The 12,627-nt window shown below is 47.8% G+C and overlaps 1 protein-coding gene and 1 pseudogene across 1 annotated transcript in view; both read right to left on the bottom strand.

The window, feature by feature from the left end:
• Positions 1-12,627, bottom strand: part of LOC141114264 (centrosomal protein of 112 kDa-like) — a gene marked incomplete at its 5' end in the record, with an annotated part of 269,004 nt that overhangs the window by 228,872 nt on the left and 27,505 nt on the right.
• LOC141114663 (U2 spliceosomal RNA) lies at positions 1,801-1,931 on the bottom strand (annotated as a pseudogene).

Raw genomic sequence — 12,627 nt, 5'->3', positions numbered from 1 at the left:
AGTGGGAGAGAAGGAAGTGGGAGAAGTGAAAAGCGACCATTGTGTAATACAATGGCCGGCCCTTCAGCCAGGAATAAAAAATTCCTCTGGTCCTAGGCAAAAGACTCGGCTCTAGACGCAGGTGTGCAAAATGTGTGTATGGTGAAGTGACCATGGTGCCATAAATCAAAGTGACCCTCACTCACAGTGATTGTGCGGCACCCCTGAACTGACACTTCAGGGGCACATTCACCACAGGCTTTGTCACAACCCTGACCAACAGCCCAGGTCAGAGCAGCCCCCACCCCAGCCAGGAAGGCCTGAAGTTCTGGCAGCTTGGGGAAAGCCCTTACTATCAGGCTCAACCCTCGCTCCCATCACTCCTACCTAATTACATTTGGGAAATACTAACCGCTCCCCCGGTGGGAAAGGGGAGCCAGTGTTCTCTCTCGAAAAACTGACCGGAGCTAGAGCTACCCCAATCTAGGCCAGGGACCCGACCCTCTGGCCAGCCAGACCCGATGCAGCACCCATCCTCACCAGGAGCACCCTTCTGGACGGCTCAGACTCGACCCCGTTGACATCTCAAAGGGTGCCCAGACACCGGTCACTACCGAAACCGCCCTTCCAGGTGCAATGACACCATTGGATTTGCATCTGCCCTCCCCACACTTGAGAGTAGCATAGCGCCTCCACTGGCAATTGATAAGAACAGATACTACACTTGATCTTAGACAAAAGGGTATGGAGAGCTTTTATTTATTTTTTTTTAAAGTTAGTGGAGTGCAAAACACACCTAAAAACTTCCAGCCGGAGCCAAAAAAAGTGCACACATATAAAGAGTGAAAGAGTGAAGAGTGAAACACACACACATAAAGAGTGAAACACAGAAACGTGCAACGGGTGTTACACTGATCCTCCACTAGGGAAGGACCTGACCCTGATCCCCCGGGGCATTAGGCTCCAGACAGGGACTGAGGTACTTCACTTGGGTCCATCTGGCCAAAACCAGATGGACCCCCGTTCTCTGGAAGGTCTGCCGAAACAGACTCACCCAAGTACTAGGTGGGGCTCCCCTGAAGGGAGACCCCGTGAGACAGGGCGAACTAAGCCAGAAGGCCTTTGTCCACCCCCTCCCAAGACTTTCAGAGTAGGCCCGAGGACCCACACCCTACACTTTGACAAAAGTGTATACAGATCAAACAAAAAAATACAAAAAAAAGTGACAAACACGGGTATAAATAAAAAGAAAGTAGGGAGAAGGAAGGTGGGAGAGTGAAAAGTGACCATTGTGTAATACAATGGCTGGCCCTCCGGCTAGGAATAAAAATTTTCCCTGGTCCTAGCCAAAAGGCTCGGCCCTAGAGGCAGGTGCGAAAAACGTGTGGTATGTTGAACTGACCATGGTGCCATAAATCAAGTGCCGAAACACTGCGACTGTACGGCATCCCTGAACTGCCACTTCAGGGGCACATTCACCACTGGCTTTTCGTGCAACCCTGACCCCCAACCCAGACCACAGCAGCCCCAACCCAGCCAGGAAGGCCTGAAGTCCTGGAAGCTTGGTGAGAGCCCTTTACCATCAGGCCTCACCGTCGCTCCCATCCCTCCTACCTAATTACATTCGGGAAATACTAACCACTCCACCCCTTCCTAAAGGAGGAGTAAGTGTTCTCTCCCGGAAAACTAACTGGAGCTAGAGCTACCCCAATCTAGGCCAGAAGGCCAGGGACCCGACCCTCTGGCCAGACCCAGTGGTTCTCCATCCCCATCAGAAGGCTTCCCTTTCGGCTATGAACCGCTCCAGGTTACCTTTACACCAGCGGGTTTTGCATAGCCTCCGCCATCCCTGATACCACCTCGCCGTAGATCGACAGAAGCAAGCGCCACCTCCTGGAGACTGATAAGAACAGATTCTACACATGATCTTAGCCAAAAGGCCAAGAAGCGAAGAAGGGTAAGGAGAGCTTCAGGGAGGCCGGGATTAATTAAGTCCATACTGCCCACATTCCTCCTCTCAATGTCCTCTGGATGGTGTGGTCACCTGATATAAAGGTAATGTTATGGAGAGCTCCAGGGATGCCGGGTTAATTCACTCCATACTGTCCACATTCCTCCTGACATCGTCCTCTGGATGGTGTGGTCACCTGATATAAAGGTAATGTTATGGAGAGCTTCAGGGATGCCGGGATTAATTCACTCCATACTGTCCACATTCCTCCTCTCAATGTCCTCTGGATGGTGTGGTCACCTGATATAAAGGTAATGTTATGGAGAGCTTCAGGGATGCTGTGATTAGTTCACTCCATACTGTCCACATTCCTCCTCTCAATGTCCTCTGGATGGTGTTGTCACCTGATGTCTTCCAGTCATTTGCTCGGTCTAGACACGCAGGGAAATGGGATTATCATTGCAGTATGTCACACTGCTGTCCACGGCTTTTTCAGCACTGGCAGGCAGGCGTGGAGAACACACGTGTCATCAGTATGTGACAATCTGTCCGGGCGCAGACGCTGGGGACAATCACACGGCAAATGTGACACTTCAGACGCAGCTGTCAGGGAACATGTCACCGCACAAAGACGCTCCGCCATAAGAACAGCGGATTGTGATCGTCAGGTTCTGGTGGAAATGTGCAGACACCAACCGGCGGTGTCACCGGCTACAGACATCAAATCCTACAATTCTGCGACTTATCAAATATACTCCAGAGAGGAGAACACCGGGAGATCATTCTTATATAGAAGTACCACCACCCCAGATCCTGGATCCGGATACACTGGACTACTGGCAGGTTGTGACCGGGTCAGGGACATCATTGCGGATTCAACAACAGACCACAATTTCAGCTTTTAAAAACTTACCGTCCCGCCACGTGCAGGCTAAGTCACGTGTGTGTATATATGTATATATATATATATATATATATATATATATATGTGATTGAGCCTGCTACAGTTTAGTAGCGTGCCGCTCCTGTGACCGCTATAATTGGGATCATGTGATCGATATGACCATTGTAAACGACCTGTCATGAATGGCTTCCCATTCATGAACAGCATGCTTACTGTTGTGATCTGTGATTGACCCAAAGCAATCACATGGTACCTGGCTACCTGTACCATGTGATTACCTTAGCCAATCACAGATCACAATCAAAAGCAAGCTGTTCATGAATGGGAAACCCATTCATGACCACTAAGGGTGGTCATACATATATACATACACAGTATCTCACAAAAGTTAGTACACCCCTCACGGTTTTGTAAATATTTTATCTATCTATCTTTTCATGTGACAACACTGAAGAAATTACACTTTGCTACAATGTAAAGTAGTGAGTGTACGGATGATAACGGTATAGAAGGGACAATGATGGTAAATAGGTGGTAATAACGGTTTAGACATTAATGGCTGTGTGTTGAGTTATTTTGAGGGGACAGTAAATTTACACTGTTATACAAGCTGTACACTCACTACTTTACATTGTAGACAAGTGTCATTTCTTCAGTGTTGTCACATGAAAAGATAGAAGAAAAGATTTACACAAATGTCACTGAGGGGTGTACTTACTTTTGTGAGGTACTGTATATATATATATATATATATATATATACACATACATACATATACACATACACACACATATACATACATACATACACACACAATTTTCTTGTACAATTTTCCTTTATATTTAATATATAATATGATGCATGCAATCAGGCCGGCCCTTTCACTACATAGATGAAGGTAAATCTAAAGGAAATGGAATTTTAGAAAATTGTATAATGTATGGGCCAGCCTTAGCACCATCTGTGATTGGCTAAGCTAATCACATGGTACAGCTATTGCTTATACAGTGATCATCACTATATAAGCAATAACAGTGTAAAAAAACCCTGATCAGCCCCCCAGAGTAGTACAGTGTCACTATGGTGACAATAAACTCCTCTCAGAGGATGTAAAAAAAATAATAATAATTAAACAAACAAACAAAAAAAAAGTTAATTTATTTTTAAAAGGTTTAAAAAATTGAATAAAAACTGATGTACTTTTATTTCTTTTTTTTACATACTGTCACCAGTCAGTGTCCCTGATCACCGCCACACCATCTATATGATGACGCCGTACTGCACTGGTGACAGTATATAAAGAAAAACTAAATTGTGAAAAAATACATATATTTTATTTAATTTCTTCATTTTCCAAAATATTTTACAAAAAAACTACAAAAAAAAATTGAAAATTTGCCATGCCTCTTACTAAGAGCCTCAGGCTGTCTACTTTCCAAAAAAGGGGTGATTTGGGGAGTACTTGTACTGGGGGGTGATTTGGGGGGTATTTGTACTGGGGGGTGATTTGGGGGGTATTTGTACTGGGGGGGGGGTGATTTGGGGGGTATTTGTACTGGGGGGTGATTTGGGGGGTATTTGTACTGGGGGGGTGATTTGGGGGGTATTTGTACTGGGAAGGTGATTTGGGGGGTATTTGTACTGGGGGGTGATTTGGGGGGTATTTGTACTGGGAAGGTGATTTGGGGGTATTTGTACTGGGGGGTGATTTGGGGGGTATTTGTACTGGGGGGTGATTTGGGGGGTATTTGTACTGGGGGGGTGATTTGGGGGGTATTTGTACTGGGAAGGTGATTTGGGGGGTATTTGTACTGGGAAGGTGATTTGGGGGGTATTTGTACTGGGGGGTGATTTGGGGGGTATTTGTACTGGGGGGGGTGATTTGGGGGGTATTTGTACTGGGGGGGGTGATTTGGGGGGTATTTGTACTGGGGGGTGATTTGGGGGGTATTTGTACTGGGGGGTGATGGGTGGGGTATTTGTACTGGGGGGGGTGATTTGGGGGGTATTTGTACTGGGGGGGGTGATTTGGGGGATATTTGTATGGGGGGTGATTTGGGGGGTATTTGTACTGGGGAGTGATTTGGGGAGTATTTGTACTGGGGGGTGATTTGGGGGGTGTTTGTACTGGGGGGTGATTTGGGGGGTGTTTGTACTGGGGGGTGATTTGGGGGGTGTTTGTACTGGGGGGTGATTTTGGGAGTATTTGTACTGGGGGGTGATTTGGGGGTATTTGTACTGGGGGGTGATTTGGGGGTATTTGTACTGGGGGGGTGATTTGGGGGTATTTGTACTGGGGGGTGATTTGGGGGGTATTTGTACTGGGGGGGGGGGGTGATTTGGGGGGTGTTTGTACTGGGGGGGTGATTTTGGGAGTATTTGTACTGGGGGGTGATTTGGGGGGTATTTGTACTGGGGGGTGATTTGGGGGGTGTTTGTACTGGGGGGTGATTTGGGGGGTGTTTGTACTGGGGGGGTGATTTTGGGAGTATTTGTATGGGGGGTGATTTGGGGGGTATTTGTACTGGGGGGTGATTTGGGGGGTGTTTGTACTGGGGGGTGATTTGGGGGGTGTTTGTACTGGGGGGTGATTTTGGGAGTATTTGTACTGAGGGGTGATTTGGGGGGTATTTGTACTGGGGGGTGATTTGGGGGGTGTTTGTACTGGGGGGTGATTTGGGGGGTATTTGTACTGGGGGGTGATTTGGGGGGTATTTGTACTGAGGGGTGATTTGGGGGGTATTTGTACTGGGGGGGGTATTTGTACTGTTCTGGTGTTTTCAGGCCCCTCTAGAATGAGATCAGTACATCAGGATTGGTGGATTGTCAGATTTATATCTCATAGTTTGTGGTCTCTATAACTTTCCTACAGAATAAATAATATCCACAGATTTTGATTATTTTCACCACAGAAATGGAGCAGAACACATTTTGGCCTAAATATATGAAGAAAGATTATTTATTTGCAAAATTGTACAACAAACTAAGAAAAACTTGTTTTTTTTTTTTTCAAAATTTTCATGAACTTTATGAAGAAATTTGATTTGATCAGATATGTTTTATGTTTTATAACAGAAAGTAAAAAATATTGAGTTTTTTTTTCAAAATTCAGTCTTTTTTGTTTATATTGCAAAAAAAAAAAGTTAAAAATCTCAGTGGTGATCAAATACCACCAAGAAAAAAGCCCTATTTGTGTGAATAAAATGATATAAATGACATTTGGGTACAGTGTTGTATGACTGCGCAATTACCAGTTAAAGTAGCGCAGCACTGAATAGCTAAAGATGGCCTGGTCATGAAGGGGGTAAAACCTTCTGGATCTGAAGAGGTTAATAATGTATTATTTTTTTGTTCTAGATGGAGTGTGGAAGGGTTAGACCCCCCCCCCTCCCCCGTCACATTATTATTGCTCCCCACTGGAGAGATTCACCCCTCTGTTTGTACTGGTGACCATCATCACATAGGAAGAAATTGATGAGAACTCCTAATTTTTCAGCGTTGTCCCCAGAAGATGAGATAATGGGGGAACCTTCCAATGGGACACCCAGTCTCTATATACTCCCCCTATCCTCACCTCAATGTGACAGGAGGGAGGTGTTCTGTAGTCCACAGAGAGAGAGCCGAGAATAACAAGCACAGGAATTCATCAATTCACAAGATTTCTGATGGGATTTTTTTATATATATATTTGTCGAAAGAGATAAAATATAATGTTTTAAGTGTTATATTTCAAGACCATAAGGGAGCAAATAAGAGAAGTTCATTGTTTGGGTTTATATATACTTGAAACAACCACCGATTAGACCTGAAAGGGGGGCTGTTATATAGTGACGGGGGGGGGGGGGGTGTCACTGACTATAGAGACCAATAATCACCAATCACCAAATATGTAGCAGAGCCACAGAGATCAGCAGGAGCAGAGCGCCATCTAGTGGACAGGATGGTCACAGCACAGAGTGCACACCATTATCCATAAATGAAGAGTAAAACAAGGTTCTGTCATTCAGGGACTGAATTTTTTGGGTTAGCGCTTCCGCTTGGCAGAACTAGGGCTGTCGGTTCGAATCCCAACCATGGCACTAACTGCCTGGAGTTTGCATGTTCTCCCTGTGCCTGTGTGGGTTTCCTCCGGGTACTCCGGTTTCCTCCCACACTCCAAAGACATGCTGGGGGGTTAATTGACTCCTGTCTGAATTAGCCCTAGTATGTGTATGTGAGTTAGGTACTTGTGGGGAGGGACTGGTGTGACTGTACAATATATGTGTAAATTGATGACACTATATAAGTACCTGAAATACATAAATCCTGACATCAATCGTCCCAGCACACGATCCAAATTCTATATCACAACTATCAGCCCCTCCACACATGTAATCCTGGGCTCTGATCTCTCCTTCAATCCCCAATTCAATCACTGTACAAATCTTGGTGCCTTCACCTCCACCTAACATTTCCAACACTCGCCCCATAATTCATTCCCTGGTTATCTCTCACCTCAACTATACAACTCCCTCATCTTGTCCTACCTCGATATAGACTATCCTCCATTCAGTCTATTATGAATGCTGCCAGTCTCCTCTACCTTACCAACCGCTCACTGTCCTCCATTAGTCTCTGCCAGTCCCACCACTGACCTCCCCTCAGTGTCCTCCATCCATCTCTGCTAGTCCCTCTACTGGTCTCCATTCAGTGTCCTCCACCCCTCTCCGCCAATCCCTCTACTGGTCTCCATTCACTGTCCTTCCTCCGTCTCTGCCAGTCCCACCACTGGCCTCCATTCCGTGTCCTCCACCCCTCTCTACCAATCCCTCCACTGGACTTCATTCAGTATTCTCCACCCCTCTCTACCAATCCCTCCACTGTCCTCCATTCTGTGTCCTCCAGCCCTCTCTACCAATCCCTCCACTGGCCTCCATTCAGTGTCCTCCACCCCTCTCTACCAATCCCTTCACTGGCCTCCATTCTGTGTCCTCCAGCCCTCTCTACCAATCCCTTCACTGGCCTCCACTCAGTGTCCTCCACCTTTCTCTGCCAATCCCTCCACTGGACTCTACTTAGTGTCCTCCACCCCTCTCTACCAATCCCTTCACTAGCTTCCATTCAGTGTCCTCCACCTCTCTCTACCAATCCCTTCACTAGCTTCCATTCAGTGTGCTCCACCCCTCTCTACCAATCCCTCCACTGGTTTCCATTCAGTGTCCTCCACCCCTCTCTACCAATCCCTTCACTAGCTTCCATTCAGTGTCCTCCACCCCTCTCTACCAATCCCTCCACTGGTCTCCATTCAGTGTCCTCCACCCCTCTCTATCAATCCCTCCACTGGCCTCCATTCAGTGTCCTCCACCCCTCTCTGCCAATCCCTCCACTGGCCTCCATTCAGTGTCCTCCACCCCTCTCTACCAATCCCTCCACTGGCCTCCATTCAGTGTCCTCCACCCCTCTCTACCAATCCCTCCACTGGTCTCCATTCAGTGTCCTCCACCCCTCTCTACCAATCCCTCCACTGGCCTCCATTCAGTGTCCTCCTCCTCTCTCTACCAATCCCTCCACTGATCTCCATTCAGTGTCCTCCACCCCTCTCTACCAATCCCTCCACTGGTCTCCATTCAGTGTCCTCCACCCCTCTCTACCAATCCCTCCACTGGTCTCCATTCAGTGTCCTCCACCCCTCTCTACCAATCCCTTCACTAGCTTCCATTCAGTGTCCTCCACCCCTCTCTACCAATCCCTCTACTGGCCTCCATTCACTGTCCTCCATCTGTCTCTGCCAATCCCCTCACTGACAATAGAGTTACTAATATATAAATGACTAAGAGAGACAATGTTATTTTAGTGACCATAATGGAGTAACAATAACAGTATATATGTGACAGTAATGGTATAAAAGAGATCATAATAATGACAATAACAGTAAATAGGTGGTGATAATGGTATAGAAGGGATGATAACGATATAGAAGGGATGATAATGGCATAGACGATGACAGCATAGAAGTGACAATGACGAAATAGAAGGGGCGAGAACGGAATAGAAGGGATGATAATGATATAAAAGGGAAGATGATGGTAAATAGGTGGCAATAACGATATAGAAAGGACGATAACCTTACAGAATGGACAAGAGCGGAATAGAAGGGATGATAACAGCATAGAAGGGACAATAATGGCATATAAAAGACGATGACAGCATAGAAGTGACAATGACGGAATAGAAGTGACAATGACGGAATAGAAGGGGCGAGAATGGAATAGAAGGGATGATAACAGTATAGAAGGGACAAGAGTGGTACAGAGAGGACAATGACGGCATAGATGGGATGATGACCGTACAGAAGGGGCAATGACGGCATAGATGGGATGATGACCGTACAGAAGGGGCAATGACGGCATAGATGGGACGATGACCGTACAGAAGGGGCGATGACGGCATAGATGGGACGATGACCGTACAGAAGGGGCGATGACGGCATAGATGGGACGATGACCGTACAGAAGGGGCGATGATGGCATAGATGGGACGATGACCGTACAGAAGGGGCAATGACGGCATAGATGGGACGATGACCGTACAGAAGGGGCGATGACGGCATAGATGGGACGATGACCGTACAGAAGGGGCGATGACGGCATAGATGGGACGATGACCGTACAGAAGGGGCGATGATGGCATAGATGGGACGATGACCGTACAGAAGGGGCGATGGTGGCATAGATGGGACGATGACGGCATAGATGGGACGATGATGGCATAGATGGGACGATGACCGTACAGAAGGGGGCGATGGTGGCATAGATGGGACGATGACGGCATAGATGGGACGATGATGGCATAGATGGGACGATGACCGTACAGAAGGGGCGATGACGGCATAGATGGGACGATGACCGTACAGAAGGGGCGATGGCGGCATAAATGGGACGATGACCGTACAGAAGGGGCGATGGCGGCATAAATGGGACGATGACGGCATAGATGGGACGATGACCATACAGAAGGGGCGATGACGGCATAGATGGGACGATGACCGTACAGAAGGGGCGATGACGGCATAGATGGGACGATGACCGTACAGAAGGGGCGATGACGGCATAGATGGGACGATGACCGTACAGAAGGGACAATGACGGCATAGATGGGACGATGACCGTACAGAAGGGGCGATGACGGCATAGATGGGACAATGACCGTACAGAAGGGGCGATGACGGCATAGATGGGACGATGACCGTACAGAAGGGGCGATGACGGCATAGATGGGACGATGACCGTACAGAAGGGGCGATGACGGCATAGATGGGACGATGACCGTACAGAAGGGACAATGACGGCATAGATGGGACGATGACCGTACAGAAGGGATGATGACGGCATAGATGGGACGATGACCGTACAGAAGGGGCGATGATGGCATAGATGGGACAATGACCGTACAGAAGGGGCGATGACGGCATAGATGGGACGATGACCGTACAGAAGGGAGGATGACGGCATAGATGGGACGATGACCGTACAGAAGGGGCGATGACGGCATAGATGGGACGATGACCGTACAGAAGGGATGATGACGGCATAGATGGGACGATGACCGTACAGAAGGGGCGATGATGGCATAGATGGGACGATGACCGTACAGAAGGGGCGATGACGGCATAGATGGGACGATGACCGTACAGAAGGGATGATGACGGCATAGATGGGACGATGACCGTACAGAAGGGGCGATGATGGCATAGATGGGACGATGACCGTACAGAAGGGGCGATGACGGCATAGATGGGACGATGACCGTACAGAAGGGGCGATGATGGCATAGATGGGACGATGACCGTACAGAAGGGGCGATGACGGCATAGATGGGACGATGACCGTACTGAAGGGGCGATGACGGCATAGATGGGACGATGACCGTACAGAAGGGGCGATGACGGCATAGATGGGATGATGACCGTACAGAAGGGGCAATGACGGCATAGATGGGACGATGACCGTACAGAAGGGGCGATGACGGCATAGATGGGACGATGACCGTACAGAAGGGATGATGATGGCATAGATGGGACGATGACCGTACAGAAGGGGCGATGACGGCATAGATGGGACGATGACCGTACAGAAGGGGCGATGACGGCATAGATGGGACGATGACCGTACAGAAGGGGCGATGGCGGCATAAATGGGACGATGACCGTACAGAAGGGGCGATGGCGGCATAAATGGGACGATGACGGCATAGATGGGACGATGACCGTACAGAAGGGATGATGATGGCATAGATGGGACGATGACGTTGCTAAACTACTTGCTAACGTCCAGCTTACCACCTGCCCTCTGGATCCTGTTCCCTCGCAAATGCTACGTTCACCCTCTGGCTCTATTCTAACCCACATCTTCAACTTCTCCCTCTCTGGCATCTTCCCCAACTCTCTACAACATGCACTTGTCAGCCCCATACTTAAAAAGCCCTAACTGGACCCATCCAATCTTAACAACCTATGCCCCATCTCCGTTCTCCCCTTTTTATCCAAACTCCTTGAACGTCTGGTCTACAACTGACTGAGCATCCACCTTGCTGATAATAGCCTTCTTGATCCCCTTCAGTTTGGATTTCGTCCTCAACACTCCACAGAAACTGCTGTCCTAAAACTAACAAACGATCTACTAACGGCCAAAACCAATGGACACTATTCGGTACTCCTACTCCTGGACCTCTCTGCTGCCTTCGATAGGGTTGACCACCCCCTCCTCCTCAAAAAACTCCACGCCTTTGGTCTTCGCGACTGTACTCTTCGCTGGATCTCTTTCTACTTATCCAACCGCACCTTTAGCGTTTCTTACAACTCTACTTCCTCCTCACCTCTTCCTTTCTCTGTTGGGGTCTCCCAAAGTTCTGTTCTTGGACCTCCTATTTTCAATCTACACCTCCTCCCTGGGTCAGCTGATAGCCTCCCATAACTTCCAACACCACCTCTACGCTGACGACACCCAAATCTATTTCTCTACCCCTCAGCCCACTCCCTCTGTCTCCTCACGTATCATTAATTTACTATCAGATATATAAGTATGGATGTCACACCACTTCCTCAAACTCAATCTATCCAAAACCCAACTTATAATTCTTCCTCCCCTGATCTCTCTATCAAAATCGATGGCAAAACTAGAACCCCATCCTCACATGCCAAGGTTCTAGGTGTATTCCTGGACTCGGAACTCTCCTTTAAGTCCCTTGTCCAATCACTGTCCAAATCTTACCGCCTCAACCTCCGCAACATCTCCAAAATACGCCCCTTTCTAACCAATTGCACAACAAAGCTCTTAATTCACTCGCTGGTCATCTCTCACCACGACTACTGCAACTCCCTTCTCATTGGCTTATCTCTACATAGTCTATCACCTCTTCAATCCATCATGAATGCCGCTGCAAGACTCATCCACCTTACCAATCGCTCTGTGTCTGCTACTCCTCTCTGTCAATCGCTCCACTGGCTTCCGCTCACCCAACAAATTAAATTCAAAATACTAACAACTACTTACAAAGCCGTCCACAATTTAACCCCCAGCTACATCACTAGCCTAGTCTCTAAATACCAACCTACTCGTTCTCTTCGTTCTTCTCAAGACCTCCTGCTCTCTAGCTCCCTCGTCACCTCCTAGACTTTTTCAAAGCCTCTCCAATCCTATGGAATGCCCTACCCCAATCTGTTGCTTATCTCCTACTCTATTAGCTTATAGACGGTCCCTGAAAACCCTTCTCTTCAGAGAAGCCTACCCTACCCACACCTAACAATTGTATTTTC

The sequence above is a fragment of the Aquarana catesbeiana genome, linkage group LG12, assembly GCF_042186555.1.
Source record: "Aquarana catesbeiana isolate 2022-GZ linkage group LG12, ASM4218655v1, whole genome shotgun sequence".
Lineage (NCBI taxonomy): Eukaryota > Metazoa > Chordata > Amphibia > Anura > Ranidae > Aquarana > Aquarana catesbeiana.
The sequence above is the reverse complement of the archived record's forward strand: the minus strand, read 5'-3'. Positions and strand labels throughout refer to the sequence as shown.